General features: G+C 40.8%; 1 pseudogene; it reads right to left on the bottom strand.

The window, feature by feature from the left end:
- Positions 1-18,900: 18,900 nt before the first annotated feature.
- LOC116468296 (small ribosomal subunit protein bS21m-like) lies at positions 18,901-19,164 on the bottom strand (annotated as a pseudogene).
- Positions 19,165-19,596: the final 432 nt, after the last annotated feature.

Genomic DNA, 19,596 nt, shown 5'->3' on the forward strand with positions numbered 1-19,596 from the left:
TTTTGTTGCCATTGCTTTTGGTGTTTTAGACATGAAGTCCTTGCCCACGCCTATGGCCTGAATGGTATTGCCTAGGTTTTCTTGTAGGATTTTAATGGTTTTAGGTCTAACATTTAAGTCTTTAATCCATCTTGAATTAATTTTTGTATAAGGTGTAAGGAAGGGATCCAGTTTCAGCTTTCTACATATGGCTAGCCAGTTTTCCCAGCACCATTTATTAAATAGGGAATCCTTTCCCCATTTCTTGTTTTTGTCAGGTTTGTCAAAGATCAAATAGTTGTAGATGTGCGGCATCATTTCTGAGGGCTCTGTTCTGTTCCATTGATCTATATCTCTGTTGTGGTACCAGTACCATGCTGTTTTGGTTACTGTAGCCTTGTAGTATAGTTTGAAGTCAGGTAGCGTGATGCCTCCAGCTTTGTTCTTTTGGCTTAGGATTGACTTGGCGATGCGGGCTCTTTTTTGGTTCCATATGAACTTTAAAGTAGTTTTTTCCAATTCTATGAAGAAAGTCATTGGTAGCTTGATGGGGATGGCATTGAATCTATAAATTACTTTGGGCAGTATGGCCATTTTCACGATATTGATTCTTCCAACCCATGAGCATGGAATGTTCTTCCATTTGTTTGTATCCTCTTTGATTTCATTGAGCAGTGGTTTGTAGTTCTCCTTGAAGAGGTCCTTCACATCCCTTGTAAGTTGGATTCCTAGGTATTTTATTCTCTTTGAAGCAATTGTGAATGGGAGTTCACTCATGATTTGGCTCTCTGTTTGTCTGTGATTGGTGTACAAGAATGCTTGTGATTTTTGTACATTGATTTTGTATCCTGAGACTTTGCTGAAGTTGCTAATCAGCTTAAGGAGATTTTGGGCTGAGACAATGGGATTTTCTAGATATACAATCATGTCATCTGCAAACAGGGACAGTTTGACTTCCTCTTTTCCTAATTGAATACCCTTTATTTCCTTCTCCTGCCTGATTGCTCTGGCCAGAACTTCCAGCACTATGTTGAATAGGAGTGGTGAGAGAGGGCATCCCTGTCTTGTGCCAGTTTTCAGAGGGAATGCTTCCAGTTTTTGCCCATTCAGTATGATATTGGCTGTGGGTTTGTCGTAGATAGCTCTTATTATTTTGAGATACGTCCCATCAATACCTAATTTATTGAGAGTTTTTAGCATGAAGGGTTGTTGAATTTTGTCAAAAGCCTTTTCTGCATCTATTGAGATAATCATGTGGTTTTTGTCTTTGGTTCTGTTTATATGCTGGATTACATTTATTGATTTGCGTATGTTGAACCAGCCTTGCATCCCAGGGATGAAGCCCACTTGATCATGGTGTATAAGCTTTTTGATGTGCTGCTGGATTCGGTTTGCCAGTATTTTATTGAGGATTTTTGCATCAATGTTCATCAAGGATATTGGTCTAAAATTCTCTTTTTTGGTTGTGTCTCTGCCTGGCTTTGGTATCAGGATGATGCTGGCTTCATAAAATGTGTTAGGGAGGATTCCCTCTTTTTCTATCAATTGGAATAGTTTCAGAAGGAATGGTACCAGTTCCTCCTTGTACCTCTGGTAGAATTCAGCTGTGAATCCATCAGGTCCTGGACTCTTTTTGGTTGGTAAGCTATTGATTATTGCCACAATTTCAGAACCTGTTATTGGTCTATTCAGAGATTCGACTTCTTCCTGATTTAGTCTTGGGAGGGTGTATGTGTCAAGGAATTTATCCATTTCTTCTAGATTTTCTAGTTTATTTGCATAGAGGTGTTTGTAGTATTCTCTGATGGTAGATTGTATTTCTGTGGGATCGGTGGTGAGATCCCCTTTTTTCATTTTTTATTGCATCTATTTGATTCTTCTCTCTTTTCTTCTTTATTAGTCTTGCTAGCGGTCTATCAATTTTGTTGATCTTCTCAAAAAACCAGCTCCTGGATTCATTAATTTTTTGAAGGGTTTTTTGTGTCTCTATTTCCTTCAGTTCTGCTCTGACTTTAGTTATTTCTAGCCTTCTGCTAGCTTTTGAATGTGTTTGCTCTTGCTTTTCTAGTTCTTTTAATTGTGATGTTAGGGTGTCAATTTTGGATCTTTCCTGTTTTCTCTTGTGGGCATTTAGTGCTATAAATTTCCCTCTACACACTGCTTTGAATGTGTCCCAGAGATTCTGGTAGGTTGTGTCTTTGTTCTCGTTGGTTTCAAAGAACATCTTTATTTCTGCCTTCATTTCATTATGTACCCAATAGTCATTCAGGAGCAGGTTGTTCAGTTTCCATGTAGTTGAGCGGTTTTGAGTGAGTTTCTTAATCCTGAGTTCTAGTTTGATTGCACTGTGGTCTGAGAGACAGTTTGTTATAATTTCTGTTCTTTTACATTTGCTGAGGAGAGCTTTACTTCCAACTATGTGGTCAATTTTGGAATAGGTGTGGTGTGGTGCTGAAAAAAATGTATATTCTGTTGATTTGGGGTGGAGAGTTCTGTAGATGTCTATTAGGTCCACTTTGTTTAGAGCTGAGTTCAATTCCTGGATATCCTTGTTAACTTTCTGTCTAGATGATCTGTCTAATGTTGACAGTGGGGTGTTAAAATCTCCCATTATTATTGTGTGGGAGTTTAAGTCCCTTTGTAGGTCACTCAGGACTTGCTTTATGAATCTGGGTGCTCCTGTGTTGGGTGCATATATATTTAGGATAGTTAGCTCTTCTTGTTGAATTGATCCCTTTACCGTTATGTAATGGCCTTCTTTGTCTCTTTTGATCTTTGTTGGTTTAAAGTCTATTTTGTCAGAGACTAGGATTGCAACCCCTGCCTTTTTTTGTTTTCCATTTGCTTGATAGATCTTCCTCCATCCCTTTATTTTGAGTCTATGTGTGTCTCTGCACGTGAGATGGGTTTCCTGAATACAGCACACTGATGGGTCCTGACTCCTTATCCAGTTTGCCAGTCTGTGTCTTTTAATTGGAGCATTTAGCCCATTTACATTTAACGTTAATATTGTTATGTGTGAATCTGATCCTGTCATTATGATGTTAGTTGGTTATTTTGCTCATTAGTTGATGCAGTTTCTTCCTAGCCTCGATGGTCTTTACAATTTGGCATGTTTTTGCAGTGGCTGGTACCGGTTGTTCCTTTCCATGTTTAGTGCTTCCTTCAGGAGCTCTTTTAGGGCAGGCCTGGTGGTGACAAAATCACTCAGCGTTTGCTTGTCTGTAAAGTATTTTATTTCTCCTTCACTTATGAAGCTTAGTTTGGCTGGATATGAAATTCTGGGTTGAAAATTCTTTTCTTTAAGAATGTTGAATATCGGCCCCCACTCTCTTCTGGCTTGTAGAGTTTCTGCCAAGAGATCAGCTGTTAGCCTGATGGGCTTCCCTTTGTGGGTAACCCGACCTTTCTCTCTGGCTGCCCTTAACATTTTTTCCTTCATTTCAACTTTGGTGAATCTGACAATTATGTGTCTTGGAGTTGCTCTTCTCGAGGAGTATCTTTGTGGCGTTCTCTGTATTTCCTTAATCTGAATGTTGGCCTGCCTTGCTAGATTGGGGAAGTTCTCCTGGATAATATCTTGCAGAGTGTTTTCCAACTTGGTTCCATTCTCCCCGTCATTTTCAGGTACACCAATCAGACGTAGGTTTGGTCGTTTCACGTAGTCCCAAATTTCTTGGAGGCTTTGTTCATTTCTTTTTATTCTTTTTTCTCTAGACTTCCCTTCTCGCTTCATTTCATTCATTTCATCTTCCATCAGCGATACCCTTTCTTCCAGTTGATCGCATCTGCTACTGAGGCTTCTGCAATCTTCACGTAGTTCTCAAAACTTGGCTTTCAGCTCCATCATCTCCTTTAAGCCCTTCTCTCCATTGGTTATTTTAGTTATCCATTCTTCTAATTTTTTTTCAAAGTTTTTAACTTCTTTGCTATTGTTTTGAATTTCCTCCCGTAGCTCAGAGTAGTTTGATCGTCTGAAGCCTTCTTCTCTCAACTCGTCAAAGTCATCCTCCATCCAGCTTTGTTCCATTGCTGGTGAGGAACTGCGTTCCTTTGGAGGAGGAGAGGTGCTCTGCTTTTTAGAGTTTCCAGTTTTTCTGCTCTGTTTTTTCCCCATCTTTGCGGTTTTATCTACTTTTGGGCTTTGATGATGGTGATGTACAGATGGGTTTTTGGTGTGGATGTCTTTTCTGTTTGTTAGTTTTCCTTCTACCAGACAGGACCCTCAGCTGCAGGTCTGTTGGAGTTTACTAGAGGTCCACTCCAGACCCTGTTTGGCTGGGTGTCAGCAGCGGTGGCTGCAGAACAGCGGATTTTCGTGAGACCACAAATTCAGCTGTCTGATAGTTCCTCTGGAAGTTTTGTCTCAGAGGAGTACCCGGCCCAGTGAGGTGTCAGTCTTTCCCTACTGGGGGGGTGCCTCCCAGTTAGGCTGCTCAGGGGTGAGGGACCCACTTTAGGAGGCAGTCTGTCCGTTCTCAGATCTCCAGCTGCGTGCTGGGAGAACCACTACTCTCTTCAAAGCTGTCAGTCAGACAGGGACGTTGAAGTCTCTGGAGATTCCTGCTGACTTTTTGTTTGTCTGTGCCCTGCCCCCAGAGGTGGAGCCTACAGAGGCAGACAGGCCTCCTTGAGCTGTGGTGGGCTCCACCCAGTTCGAGCTTCCTGGCTGCTTTGTTTACCTAAGCAAGCCTGGGCAATGGCGGGCGCCCCTCCCCCAGCCTCGCTGCCGCCTTGCAGCTTGATCTCAGACTGCTGTGCTAGCAATCAGCGAGACTTCGTGGGCATAGGACCCTCCGAGCCAGGTGCGGGACACAATCTCCTAGTGTGCCGTTTTCCAGGCCCGTTGGGAAAGCGCAGTATGAGGGTGGGACTGACCCGATTTTCCAGGTGCCGTCTTTTACCCCTTTCTTTGACTAGGAAAGGGAACTCCCTGACCCCTTTCGCTTCCCGAGTGAGGCAGTGCCTCGCCCTGCTTCGGCTTGCGCAAAGTGCACTTCACCGACTGTCCTACACCCACTGTTTGGCACTCCCTAGTGAGATGAAACTGGTACCTCAAGCAGAAATGCAGAAATCACCAGTCTTCTGTGTCGCTGGGGCTGGGAGCTGGAGACCGGAGCTGTTCCTATTAGGCCATCTTGGCTCCACCCTGCATTTTCATATTTTTTTGACATATTTAAAATGGCCCTGCCATCTTTCTCTTGTGGGGAAAATCTATATTCTGAAGAGAATCCTCTTCCTGATCCAGGAGAGAATTCACTAAGAATCTGGCACCTTTTGAAGTCTGAGAGGAAACATTTACAATCGATTCTCTCTGAAGCCTGTTACCTGGAGGCTTCATCTGCATAAAAAAAGCCTTTGGTCTCCACAACTGCTATCTTAACCCAGACACTCCCTTCTATTGATTCTAGGTCTTTAGATAAACTCTTTCAACCAATTGCCAATCAGAATTGAATCCACCTATGTTCTGGAAGCCCTCCTCGAAACTTCGAGTTGTCCTGCCTTTCCGGACTGAACCAATGTATATCTCATATGTATTGATTCAGGGGTCCCCAACCTGTATTGTTCCATGGCCTGTTAGGAACTGGGCTGCACAGCAGGAGATGAATGGCAGGCAGGCACATGAAGCTTCATCTGTATTTACAGCTGCTCCCCATCACTTGCATTACCACCTGAACTCTGCCTCCTGTCAGATGGGCAGTGACCATAGATTCTCATAGGAGCTTGAACCCCAGTGTGAACTGCGCATGAGAGGGATCTAAGTTGCATACACCTTATAAGAGGGATCTAGGTTGCATACACTCTAATGCCTGATGATCTGTCACTGTCTCCTATCACGCCCATATGGGACCATCTAGTTGCAGGAAAACAAGCTCAGGGCTCCCACTGATTCTATATTATGCTGAGTTGTATAATGATTTCACTATATATTACAATGCAATAATAATAGAAATAAAGTGCACAACAAATATAATGCACTTAAATCATCCCCAAACTATCCCCACAACCCCTCTGGTCCATGGAAAAGTTGTCTTTTATGAATCTAGTCTCTGGCACCAAAAAGGCTGGGGACTGCTGTACTGATTGACGTCTTATGTCTCCCTAAAATATATAAAACCAAACTATAGTCTGACTGCCTTGGGCACATGTTCTCGGGACTTCCTGAGGCTGTGTTGTGAGTATGTCCTTAACCTTGGCAAAATAAACTTCTAAATTGATTGAGACCTGTCTCAGATAATTTTGGTGTACACATGTTGTTTATTTCTAAATATTATGTGTTTTTATTGCTGTTTAAATTTTTTTGTCTTATGTTTTTAATAACATAATTCCAACAATATGTGCCATTATTTGGATATATAAATTTTATTAATTTTGCAGGTTAATTTTATATCTTGTTACTTTCTTAAATTATTTTATTGTGTCATCTTTACCATTTATTCTTAATGTTTTCCAGATGTACTATAGTGTTATCTGTAGATATCAATAGCCTTTTTTTCTTGTTTATGTCTTATATATTTAACTGTTTTCTCTATTTAAACTACTTTGAATAATGCCTCCAGAACAATGGTAAATAGTGAGAATTCTTGCCTTTTTTATGACTTTAGTGGAAATACTTTTAATATTTCCTCATTAAATAAGATTCTGGTTTTAGATTTTAGATAAATATACTTGTAACATCTTAAGGAAGCGTCTATAAATTCCTGTTTTCTTAAGAGACTTTTATGAGGAATGGCTGTTGGGTTTCATCAGACTTTTTCAGCATTTATGAAGGCAATTATATTTACCTTCTTGAACCTATTAATACAGTAAATTATATTAACATATTTTCCAATGTCAAAACCCCCTCAAATTCCTGAATACACCCACTGTGTCATGGTGTGTTCAGGTTATTTATTAATCTTGATTGCCTAAGCCCCTGCTGTACCCCAAGTGGGTTCTTTGACTGGCCTTAATCTCAATGTAGACTTTATTTAAGATAATCATTCTCATGTTAAAAAGCTCCTGTTCTGGTTACTCCAGAATAAACTGTTTAGTACAGGGGCTCATGAGAGGAAAGAAAAAAGCAAATAGGTCTCTTTTGCAGGATTGAGATGTGTCACAGGTGTTGTCGGGACTTATGTCAATATTATGCCCCTCCAATGAAAGAATTGATTACAAGTGGTTAAATCTATGCTCTGTAATGAGATGTATATAGAATAATTCAAATATGTCTTTTATGTAGCAACTAAGGATATGATACAGTAGTTTCTGATGCTTAATTCCAGTCTTTCTTTGCTAAGAAAATGGTGATTTTCCTTACTCACATTAACAAAGAGAATACTTTCTGTTCTAACCCTATCTGAAGTCCACTTCTTCCAGATTCTTCAGGTCATTTTCTGTGTACCTACACTATTATTATTCCATATAGTTTGGGCTGGAGTTGTCACTTTCCTGTATCAGGACTTTCTCCACCTTTTTCAGGGCATGTCACCACTTTTTGAAATTAGGAATAAAGAGATGAAATAATATGAATTGTAGGCTGAAAATATGTGGAGGAGATCCTAGTGTTTTTTATATACATGAAAAAATAAATATAGAAAGAAAATTTAAGCTTTAAGGTGAAAAAGACAAAGAATATGCTCTATCTCTTTTCATTCTTGATTTTCTCAATACTTAGAATAAATCTCTTTTTATTTTTATTCAAACACCATTAATTTAGTCAACATATATTTGTGTTTATCAACTGTATATCAATCACTGTGCTAGGCTCTGTGGAAAGAGAGCAACAGGATACTCATGAATGAACAATGATTCTTCTGTCAGGATAAAGAATCCTTAGAGAGAGGCAGAACTTAGTAATGCTACAGTGTAGGTATAATGAGAGGAAAATAATTTGTTTATAGCCCCCTTGTACCCTTGTGATTTTTAGTGTAAATAAATAATTCATCTTTCCTTAACATACTTAAAAACAGAGCATTTATTAAGAGTATGTAAAACTGGCGTATCAGTTATCTATTGTTATGTAGCCAACTACTTTAAAATTTAGCAACTAACAACAACTGCTGTTTGTTTAGCTCATAACTCTATAGGTCAGCAATCTGAACTGGGCTCAGCTGGACAGTTCTTTTCTCAGCTGGACTCACTCATGGGTCTGTGGTCAGCCGTAGGACAATTAGGTGCCTCTGCTGGGGGTGACAGGGACAGGTGGTGGGCAACATGTCTCTCATCATCAAGTAGCTAGCCTGGGCTTGTTCACCTCACAGCAGAGCTTCCCAGAGCAGCAAGAAGGCAAGCCCTAAATGGGAAAATGCTTTTCAAAGCTCTGTTTGCAATATGTCCGCTACCATCCTATTGGCCAAAGCAAGTTATTAAGGCAGCCCAATTCTAGGGGTGAAGAAAAATTCCATCTTTTGAAGGGAGAAGCTGCAAAGACATTGCACATGATGAAGGAGTAGATTTGTTTTTATTTCTGCAATCTATATGAGTGGCAATTAAAGCTGATGAAAAATTATCTACCACCCTATCATCTATCTATCTATCTATCTATCTATCTATCTATCTATCTATCTATCATCTATCTATCTATCTATCTATCTATCTATCTATCTATCTATCATCATTTACCTACCTACCTACCTATCTATCATCTGTTTGTCAAGCTTAGGGTCAATGCTTGTTTTATATCACATTGTGAAGGAGAACATTAGGGAGAACCAAAATGTTCAATGAGTATTTATTTTGGCATTTGTTATGGGTGGAGGTGGTGTAATACTCTCCTATATTTTCCTTATAATTAATAAAATATATATTGCTCTCATAAAATTTTAATTGTGATTTTTATTCTGTGCAGTATTGAGGTTTTGGCACACCTAGAAAAATAAGTACCAGATCAAATGTGCAAGAAAATACATCATAGACCATTTGTGTTGGAAATGCTAAGAGATTGGAAAAATGCTTTTTGCCATATGAGCCTCTAGATTTTTAAGAGGACAAGAATTTTCTAAGAATAGATTGATAGTAAGGAATTACTTTTAAGAGAGTTTTTTATATGTTACGTCATCTTCCACCCTCTTCTCTCAAACAAAATGATGGAGGTTACAGAAAATCTCTTACAAAGCTGACCGCATTCTTTTTGGATTTGGGAAGGCCCTGGTACTGGTATCTGACTTACATTTGAAAGGATCTAAATGTGAGTAACTGGATGAACCCCCCTGTAATAAGAGAACGCAAAGATGAAACTGCATCAGGAATAACCTGCTCACTCAGAGTTTGGCAGGAAAGGTGCATGTTTCCTATGGTTCACTGTGAACCAGACTGGATCATCTTGAAAGTGACCTTGTCCACAAGGATGCAGGATGAGGTGACCTCAGCAGAGGGCATGTTGAGGGGAAGTCCACTGGCAGTCAAGGGATAAGGGGAATGTTCTAAGTAGCTGGCTATAGCGGGCTTCATCAATGTCAGGGAATTGCAAGTGAAAGATCCCGGTGGGGAAATCCCTGAAGAAGCCACAAAAATGCTGCCCAAAAGAAAGAAGCAGCAGGTGGACACTGGCCACACAGAGTGTGGCTGTGGACAATGAAGACCTTTCCTATTTCATCTAGGCTATGGAATTTGTTGACATAAAGTTGTTCACAATGATTCCTTATTATCCTTTTTACATCCATAGCTCTAGGTCTTCTTACATTAGTATGATAGTGCATTAGTAATTTGTGAATATCTTTTTTGGTTTTGCTGGAGATTTATTAATTTATCTTTACAAACAATTTTAAATTTACTATTATTTTCTATTGTTGTTTTGCTCTATATAATTGATACCAACTCTTATCTTTATTGTTACCATTCTATTATTTTGGGTTTACTTGAATTTTTACTACATTAAGGTAGAATTTTGGATAATAAATTCTAGCAATCTTTCCTGTTTATAAACATTTAAAACTGTGAAATTTCCTTTTAGTACCATTTTAGTGGCTTTCCACAAATTTTTGACACGTGTTTTTAATTTCTAATTCACCTTGAGTTTTTTTCTTTGATCCATGCATTATTAAGAACTGGGGGCTTGGTGCGGTGGCTCAAGCCTGTATTCCCAGCACTTTGGGAGGCTGAGGTGGGTGGATCACCTGAGGTCAGGAGTTCAAGACCAGCCTGGCGAACATGGTGAAACCCCGTCTCTACTAAAAATACAAAAAATTGTCTGGGCGCAGCAGCTCACACCTGTAATCCCAGCACTTTGGGAGGCCGAGGCGGGTGGATCACGATGTCAGGAGATCGAGACCATCCTGGCTAACATGGTGAAACCCTGTCTCTACTAAAAATACAAAAAATTAGCTGGGCGTGGTGGTGGGTGCCTGTGGTCCCAGCTACTGGGGAGGCTGAGGTAGGAGAATGGCGTGAACCCAGGAGGCAGAGCTTGCAGTGAGCCGAGATCACGCCACTGCACTCCAGACTGGGAGAGAGAGCGAGACTCCGTCTTGAAAAAAAAAAAAATACAAAAAATTAGTCAGGCGTGGTGGTGGGTGCCTGTAGTCCCAGCGATTTGGGAGGCTGAGGCAGGAGAATGGCATGAACCTGGGATGCGGAGCTTGTAGTGAGCCGAGATCGTGCCACGCACTTCAGCCTGGGAGACAGAGTGTGAGACTCTGTCTAAATAAATAAATAAATAATACAAAATTAGCCAGATGTGGTGGCAGGCACCTGTAATACCAGCTACCCAGGAGGCTGAGAGGCAGGGAGAATTTCTTGAACCTGGGAGGCGGAGGTTTCCTACAAATCTCCTTTGTAGGAAATGTGGTTAAAATCCTTTGATACTTACTTAACGGACCATAAAATGAATGTGTCTTGAATATATCCTGTATGCATTTGAAATATACATTCTACATTTGCTGAATGTAGTGTTATATAAATATCTATTAAAGTTAATTGATAGTACTGTTCACATTTTCTACAGCCTTATTGATTTTTTGTCTTCCTTTTTTACATGGACTAATTAGTTCTGTGAAGGTGAAATGAAGAAGAATGATACAACAGAAAGAACAACATGTATTTAGATCATAAAGAGGAATAAAGTGTGTAAATAGACTTCTGTCTCATCACTCCACTGGAAATGCCAGTTAGCTGAATCCCTGCAGTGGGTACAGGTTAACTTCTTAGCCAAGAAACTCTTCAAACTCTATACAAAATCAGCATCTGAAGGGATGTCCCACTAGCTCTTCAGTCTCAGTGTACCTAAGCAGAGCTTGGCATAAATTTCTACCCTTTATCTGATCTATCTACTCCATTAAAGTCCCTATCTGATTACAGTGGGAAGTTTCTCCAGTGCTGTATCTCATCACATTCTCCATATAATTGCTACAACTTAGCATAGTCGAAGGCACCTAACAGGTGCTAAATTAATGCTGAATGAATTCATGAAACACTGCCCCCTTACCTAAGTCATTGGCCATGACCCACTCAGACTACTCCCCAGAAGAAACATTCCTGAAATCCTATCTATAGCAAGACCCTGGATAGCTTGATGGGCCTGTGGAAGCAGGCTGATCACAAGAAGACTGTAATACCTGAAAGCAATCATGTCCAGGTGGGAGAGCTAGGACTCCAGGCCTTGCAAGAGATTGGGACCCAAGCAGGAGGAGGTGCACACGGAAGACTCAGGTGGTGACTAGGCCTGACTCATTGTTCTTCTTTGTCCTCATTCACAATAGGGGTAGCCTCAGAACACCATATTCTGCTGTGCAGTTTGTGCCATGTGCACTTCCTAGGGTAGTTGGGGTAGGTACCATTCACATTGTGCTCAATGGGACTGACTGCCTCTGCTGGAGTTGTGCAGCGTACAACCAGGATGACCCTATATGGATCACCTAGGAACAGGGGCAAAGTAATAACAAGCAGAAACCCTCACCTGGGTGGGTCAGCAGCTGAGCTTTCTCTTTCAAGGAAAAAAATAAGTTTTATCTATAACAGCAGAGGGCATTCTACTCTAATGGATCCCTGAACTTATTATGAAAGGCAGAGCCAACTTTTCAGAAATGAATTTATACCATCCTATCAGCTATGGAGGACTTTTTTTTTACTTTCTTTTTTTGTTTTTTTTTTGTTTGTTTTTTTATTATTATAATTTAAGTTCCAGGATACTTGTGCACAACATGCAGGTTTGTTACATATGTATACATGTGCCATGTTGATTTCCTGCACCCATTTACTCATCATTTACATTAGGTTTATCTCCTAATGCTATCCCCTCCCCCTCCCCCCATCCCACAACAGTCCCTGGTGTGTGATGTTCCCCTTCCTATGTCCATGTGTTCTCATTGTTCAATTCCCACCTATGAGTGAGAACATGCAGTGTTTCTTTTTTTGTCCTTGCGATAGTTTGCTGAGAATGATGGTCTCCAGCTTCATCCATGTCCCTACAAAGGGCATGAACTCATCATTTTTTATGGCTGCATAGTATTCCATGGTATATATGTGTCACATTTTCTTAATCCAGTCTATCATTGTTGGACATTTGGGTTGGTTCCAAGTCTTTGCTATTGTGAATAGTGCCACAATAAACATATGTGTGCATGTGTCTTTATAGCAGCATGATTTACAGTCCTTTGGGTATATACCCAGTAATGGGATAGCTGGGTCAAATGGTATTTCTAGTTCTAGATCCCTGAGGAATCACCACACTGACTTCCACAATGGTTGAATTAGTTTACAGTCCCACCAACAGTGTAAAAGTGTTCCTATTTCTCCACATCCTCTCCAGCACCTGTTTTTTCCTGACTTTTTAATGATGGCCATTCTAACTGGTGTGAGATGGTATCTCCTTGTGGTTTTGATTTGCATTTCTCTGTTGGCCAGTGATGATGAGCATTTTTTCATATGTTTTTTGGCTGCATAAATGTCTTCTTTTGAGAAGTGTCTGTTCATGTCCTTTGCCCACTTTTTGATGGGGTTGTTTGTTTTTTTCTTGTAAATTTGTTTGAGTTCATTGTAGATTCTGGATATTAGCCCTTTGTCAGATGAGTAGGTTGCAAAAATTTTCTCCCATTTTGTAGGTTGCCTGTTCACTCTGGTGGTGGTTTCTTTTGCTGTGCAGAAGCTCTTGAGTTTAATTAGATCCCATTTGTCAATTTTGGCTTTTGTTGCCATTGCTTTTGGTGTTTTAGACATGAAGTCCTTGCCCATGCCTATGTCCTGAATGGTATTGCCTAGGTTTTCTTCTAGGATTTTTATGGTTTTAGGTCTAACATGTAAGTCTTTAATCCATCTTGAATTAATTTTTGTATAAGGTGTAAGGAAGGGATCCAGTTTCAGCTTTCTACATATGGCTAGCCAGTTTTCCCAGCACCATTTATTAAATAGGGAATCCTTTTCCCATTGCTTGTTTTTGTCAGGTTTGTCAAAGATCAGATAGTTGTAGATATGTGGCATTATTGCTGAGGGCTCTGTTCTGTTCCATTGGTCTATATCTCTGTTTTCATTCCAGTACCATGCTGTTTTGGTTACTGTAGCCTTGTAGTATAGTTTGAAGTCAGGTAGCGTGATGCCTCCAGCTTTGTTCTTTTGGCTTAGGATTGTCTTGGCAATGTGGGCTCTTTTTTGGTTCCATATGAACTTTAAAGTAGTTTTTTCCAATTCTGTGAAGAAAGTCTTTGGTAGTTTGATGGGGATGGCATTGAATCAATAAATTACCTTGGGCAGTATGGCCATTTTCATGATACTGATTCTTCCTACCCATGAGCATGGAATGTTTTTCCATTTGTTTGTAAGTTGGATTCCTAGGTATTTTATTCTCTTTGAAGCAATTGTGAATGGGAGTTCACTCATGATTTGGCTCGCTGTTTGTCTGTTATTGGTTTATAAGAATGCTTGTGATTTTTTCACATTGATTTTGTATCCTGAGACTTTGCTGAATTTGCTTATCAGCTTAAGGAGATTTTGGGCTGAGATGATGGGGTTTTCTAGATATACAATCATGTCATCTGCAAACAGGGACAGTTTGACTTCCTCTTTTCCTAACTGAATACCGTTTATTTCCTTCTCCTGCCTGATTGCTCTGGCCAGAACTTCCAGCACTATGTTGAATAGGAGTGGTGAGAGAGGGCATCCCTGTCTTGTGCCAGTTTTCAAAGGGAATGCTTCCAGTTTTTGTCCATTCAGTATGATATTGGCTGTGGGTTTGTCATAGATAGCTCTTATTATTTTGAGATACATCCCATCAGTACCTAAGTTATCGAGAGTTTTTAGCATGAAGCGTTGTTGAATTTTGTCAAAGGCCTTTTCTGCATTTATTGAGATAATCATGTGGTTTTTGTCTTTGGTTCTGTTTATATGCAGGATTACATTTATTGATTTTCATATGTTGAACCAGCCTTGCATCCCAGGGATGAAGCCCACTTGATCATGGTGGATAAGCTTTTTGATGTGTTGCTGGATTCAATTTGCCAATATTTTATTGAGGATTTTTGCATCAATGTTCAGCAAGGATATTGGTCTAAAATTTTCTTTTTTGGTTGTGTCTCTGCCAGGCTTTGGTATCAGGACGATGCTGGCCTCATAAAATGAGTTAGGGAAGATTCCCTCTTTTTCTATTGATTGGAATAGTTTCAGAAGGAATGGTACCAGCTCCTCCTTGTACCTCTGGTAGAATTCGGCTGTGAATCCATCTGGTCCTGGACTTTTTTTGGTTGATAAGCTCTTAATTATTGCCTCAATTTCAGAGCCTGTTATTGGTCTATTCAGAGATTCAACTTCTTCCTGGTTTAGTCTTGGGAGGGTGTATTTGTCGAGGAATGTATCCATTTTTTCTAGATTTTCTAGTTTATTTGCGTAGAGGTGTTTGTATTATTCTCTGATGGTAGTTTGTGTTTCTGTGGGATCAGTGGTGATAACCCCTTTATCATTTTTTATTGCATCTATTTGATTCTTCTCTCTTTTCTTCATTAGTCTTGCTAGCAGTCTATCAATTTTGTTGATCTTTTCAAAAAACCAACTCCTGGATTCATTGATTTTTTGAAGGGTTTTTTGTGTCTCTATTTCCTTCAGTTCTGCTCTGATCTTAATTATTTATGGCCTTCTGCTAGCTTTTGAATGTGTTTGCTCTTGCTTCTCTAGTTGTTTTAATTGTGGTGTTAGGGTGTCAATTTTAGATCTTTCCTGCTTTCTCTTGTGGGCATTTAGTGCTATAAATTTCCCTCTACCCACTGCTTTGAATGTGTCCCAGAGATTCTGGTATGTTGTGTCTTTGTTCTCATTGGTTTCAAAGAACATCTTTATTTCTGCTTTCACTTTGTTATGTACCCAGTAGTCATTCCGGAGAAGGTTGTTCAGTTTCCATGTAGTTGAGCACTTTTGAGTGAATTTCTTAATCCTGAGTTCTAGTTTGATTGCACTGTGGTCTGAGAGACAGTTTGTTATAATTTCTGTTCTTTTACATTTGCTGAGGAGTGTTTTACTTCCAACTATGTGGTCAATTTTGGAATAGGTGTGGTGTGGTGCTGAAAAGAATGTATATTCTGTTGATTTGGGGTGGAGAGTTCTGTAGATGTCTATTAGGTCCACTTGGTGCAGAGCTGAGTTCAATTCCTGGATATCCTTGTTAACTTTCTGTCTCGTTGATCTGTCTAATATTGACAGTGAGGTATTAAAGTCTCCCGTTATTATTGTGTGGGAGTTTAAGTCTCTTTGTAGGTCACTAAGGACTTGCTTTATGAATCTGGGAGCTCCTGTATTGGGTGCATATATATTTAGGATAGTTAGTTCTTCTTGTTGAATTGATCACTTTACCATTATGTAGTGGCCTTCTTTGTCTCTTTTGATCTTTGTTGATTTAAAGTCTGTTTTATCAGAGACTAGGATTGCAACCCCTGCCTTTTTTTGTTTTCGATTTGCTTGTTAGATCTTCCTCCATCCCTTTATTTTGGGCCTATGTGTGTTTCTGCACGTGAGATGGGTTTCCTGAATACAGCACACTGATGAGTCTTGACTCTATCCAATTTGCCAGTCTGTGCCTTTTAATTGGAGCATTTAGCCCATTTACATTTAAGGTTAGTATTGTTATGTGTGAATTTGATCCTGTCATTATGATGTTAGCTGGTTATTTTGCTCGGTAGTTGATGCAGTTTCTTCCTAGCCTCAATGGTCTTTACAGTTTGGCGTGTTTTTGCAGTGGCTGGTACTGGTTGTTCCTTTCCATGTTTAGTGCTTCCTTCAGGAGCTCTTTTAGGGCAGGCCTGGTGGTGACAAAATCTCTCAGCATTTGCTTGTCTGTAAAGGATTTTATTTCTCCTTCACTTATGAAGCTTAGTTTGGCTGGATATGAAATTCTGGGTTGAAAATTCTTTTCTTCAAGAATGTTGAATATTGGCCCCCACTGTCTTCTGGCTTGCAGAGTTTCTGCCAAGAGTTCAGCTGTTAGTCTGACGGGCTTCCCTTTGTGGGTAACCCGACCTTTCTCTCTGGCTGCCCTTAACACTTTTTCCTTCATTTCCACTTTGGTGAATCTGACAATTGTGTGTCTTGGAGTTGCTCTTCTCAAGGAGTATCTTTGTGGCGTTCTCTGTATTTCCTGAATTTGAATGTTGGCCTGCCTTGCTACATTGGGGAAGTTCTCCTGGATAATGTCCTCCAGAGTGTTTTCCAACTTGGTTCCATTCTCCTCATCACTTTCAGGTACACCAATCAGACGTAGACTTGGTCTTTTCACATAGTCCCATATTTCTTGGAGGATTTTTCATTTCTTTTTATTCTTTTTTCTCTAAACTTCTCTTCATGCTTCATTTCATTCATTCATCTTCCATCACTCATACCCTTTCTTCCAGTTGATCGCATCAGTTACTGAGGCTTGTGCATTTGTCACGTAGTTCTCATGCCTTGGTTTTCAGCTCCATCAGTTCCTTTAAGGACTTCTCTGCATTGGCTATTCTAGTTATCCATTTGCCTAACTTTTTTTCAAAGTTTTTAACTTCTTTGCCATTGGTTCGAACTTCCTCCTTTAGCTCGGAGTAGTTTGATCTTCTGAAGCCTTCCTCTCTCAACTCGTCAAAGTCATTCTCTGTCCAGCTTTGATCCATTGGTGGTGAGGAGCTGCGTTCCTTTGGAGGAGGAGAGGCGCTCTGATTTTTAGAGTTTTGGGTTTTTCTGCTCTGTTTTTTGCCCATCTTTGTGGTTTTATCTACCTTTGGTCTTTGATGATGGTGACATACAGAAGGGTTTTTGGTGTGGATGTCCTTTCTGTTTGTTAGTTTTCCTTCTAACAGTCAGGACCCTCAGCTGCAGGTCTGTTGGAGTTTACTGGAGGTCCACTCCAGACCCTGTTTGCCTGGGTATCAGCAGCAGTGGCTGCAGAACAACGGATATTGGTGAACTGCAAATACTGCTGTCTGATCGTTCCTCTGGAAGTTTTGTCTCAGAGGAGTACCCGGCCATGTGAGGTGTCAGTCTGCCCCTACTGGGGGGTGCCTCCCAGTTAGGCTACTTGGGGGTCAGGGACCCACTTGAGGAGGCAGTCTGCCCATTCTTAGATCTCCAGCTGCATGCTGGGAGAACCACTGCTCTCTTCAAAGCTCTCAGACAGGGACATTTAAGATTGCAGAGGTTATTGCTGTCTTTAGTTTGTCTGTGCCCTGCCCGCAGAGGTGGAGCCTACAGAGGCAGGCAGGCCTCCTTGAGCTGTGGTGGGCTCCACCCAGTTCGAGCTCCCCAGTCACTTTGTTTACCTACTCAAGCCTCAGCAATGGCAGGTGCCCTTCCCCCAGCCTCACTGCCACCTTGCAGTTTGAGCTCAGACTGCTGTGCTAGCAATAAGCAAGGCTCCATGGGCATAGGACCCTCCTAGCCAGGTGCGGGATATAATCTCCTGCTGTGCCGTTTGTTAAGCCCATTGGAAGAGCACAGTATTAGGGTGAGAGTGACCCAATTTTCCAGGAGCCCTCTGTCTGTCACCCCTTTCTTTGACTAGGAAAGGGAATTCCCTGACCCCTTGCACTTCCCGGGTGAGGCGATGCTTCGTCATTCTTCAGCTCATGCACGGTGCACTGCACCCACTGTCCTGCACCCACTGTCTGGCACTCCCCTGTGAGATGAACCCAGTACCTCAGTTGGAAATGCAGAAATCACCTGTCTTCTGCTTTGCTCATGCTGGAAGCTGTAGACTGGAGCTGTTCCTATTCTGCCATCTTGGCTCCCTTTTTTTGCTTTCAACCAATTTTTCATTGCAGTAAAACATAAAATTTACCATCTTAACCATTTAAGTATACAGTTCAGTGGCATTAAGCACATTCACCTTTTTGTGCAACCATGATCACCATCCATCATCCTTCTCCTGTTTTTTTTTTTTTGATGGAGTCTCACTCTGTCACCTGAGCTAGAATGCAGTGGCATGGCCTTGACTCACTGCAACCTCTGCCTCCTGGGTTCAAGTGATTCTCCTGCCTCAGCCTCTGAAGTAGCTGGGACTACAGGTGCCTGCCACCGTGCCTGGCTAATTTTTTTTTTTAATTTTTTTTTTGTATTTTTAGTAGAGATGAGGTTTCACCATGTTGGCCAAGCTGGTCTCTCAAACTCCTGGCCTCAAGTGGTCTGCCCACCTTAGTCTCCCAAAGTGCTGAGATTACAGTCATGAGCCACCATGCCCAGCCATCATCTCCTGAACTTTTTCATCTTCCCAAACTGAAACTCTGTGCCCATTAAACAATAACTCCTCATTGCCCCCTCCTCCAGCCCTGGCAAACACCATTCTACTCCCAGACTACTTTCAGACTCAGTTTCTTCTTTCACTTAATAAAAGAGAGGGTCCACATCTGACTAATAGGATTGTTTCTATATGTGGAGGCCTTCTTGCAAACATGTGATTGAGTTTATTGTAGAGAACGGTAATAGGAAATGGGATTGTAGAAAGAAAGGAGATGGAGACAAAGTTGGATGAGGGTTTCATACTGAGTGTCCCATCCAAAGGCCTCAGCAGCCCTGCCACGGATCTACCCAATTCTTTCACATCAAGAAGTTGATCTTGCAAGCCATTTCCATGTTATAGATCTGCTGGCACATTTTATAGCTTTCACTCTGTCACTGGTGGCATGGCTTCTCATTATACCATGAATGTTTAATGTCCTCAAGGAGCCCATCCATAGTAAGGATTCTGTTTAGGGTCCTATATGCACCTTCCACATTTCCTTCCTGTACCATCACAGTCCTGGCAATGAATTTCAGATGTTTTGCCATGACCTTGGATTTAAGTCTCCACTCTGCAGAGCCTGGCATGCTTAGTACCTAGTCGACCCTGGCTATGGAGGATTTAAAGTTGCTTTAGAAATATGTGTGTTTGCCTGTTGGTGGGACTGTAAACTAGTTCAACCATTGTGGAAGATGGTGTGGCAATTCCATAAGGATCTAGAAGCAGAAATACCATTTGACCCAGTCATCCCATTACTGGGTATATAGCCAAAGGATTCTAAATCATGCTGCAATAAAGACACATGCAGCACTATTCACAATAGCAAAGACTTGGAACCAACCCAAATGTCCAATAGTGATAGACTGTATTAAGAAAATGTGGCACATACACACCATGGAATACTATGCAGCCATAAAAAGGATGAGTTCATGTCCTTTGTAGAGACATCGATGAAGCTGGAAACCATCACTCTGAGCAAA

The sequence above is a fragment of the Hylobates moloch genome, unplaced genomic scaffold, assembly GCF_009828535.3.
Source record: "Hylobates moloch isolate HMO894 unplaced genomic scaffold, HMol_V3 SCAFFOLD_5, whole genome shotgun sequence".
In the NCBI taxonomy this organism is placed as follows: Eukaryota; Metazoa; Chordata; class Mammalia; order Primates; family Hylobatidae; genus Hylobates; species Hylobates moloch.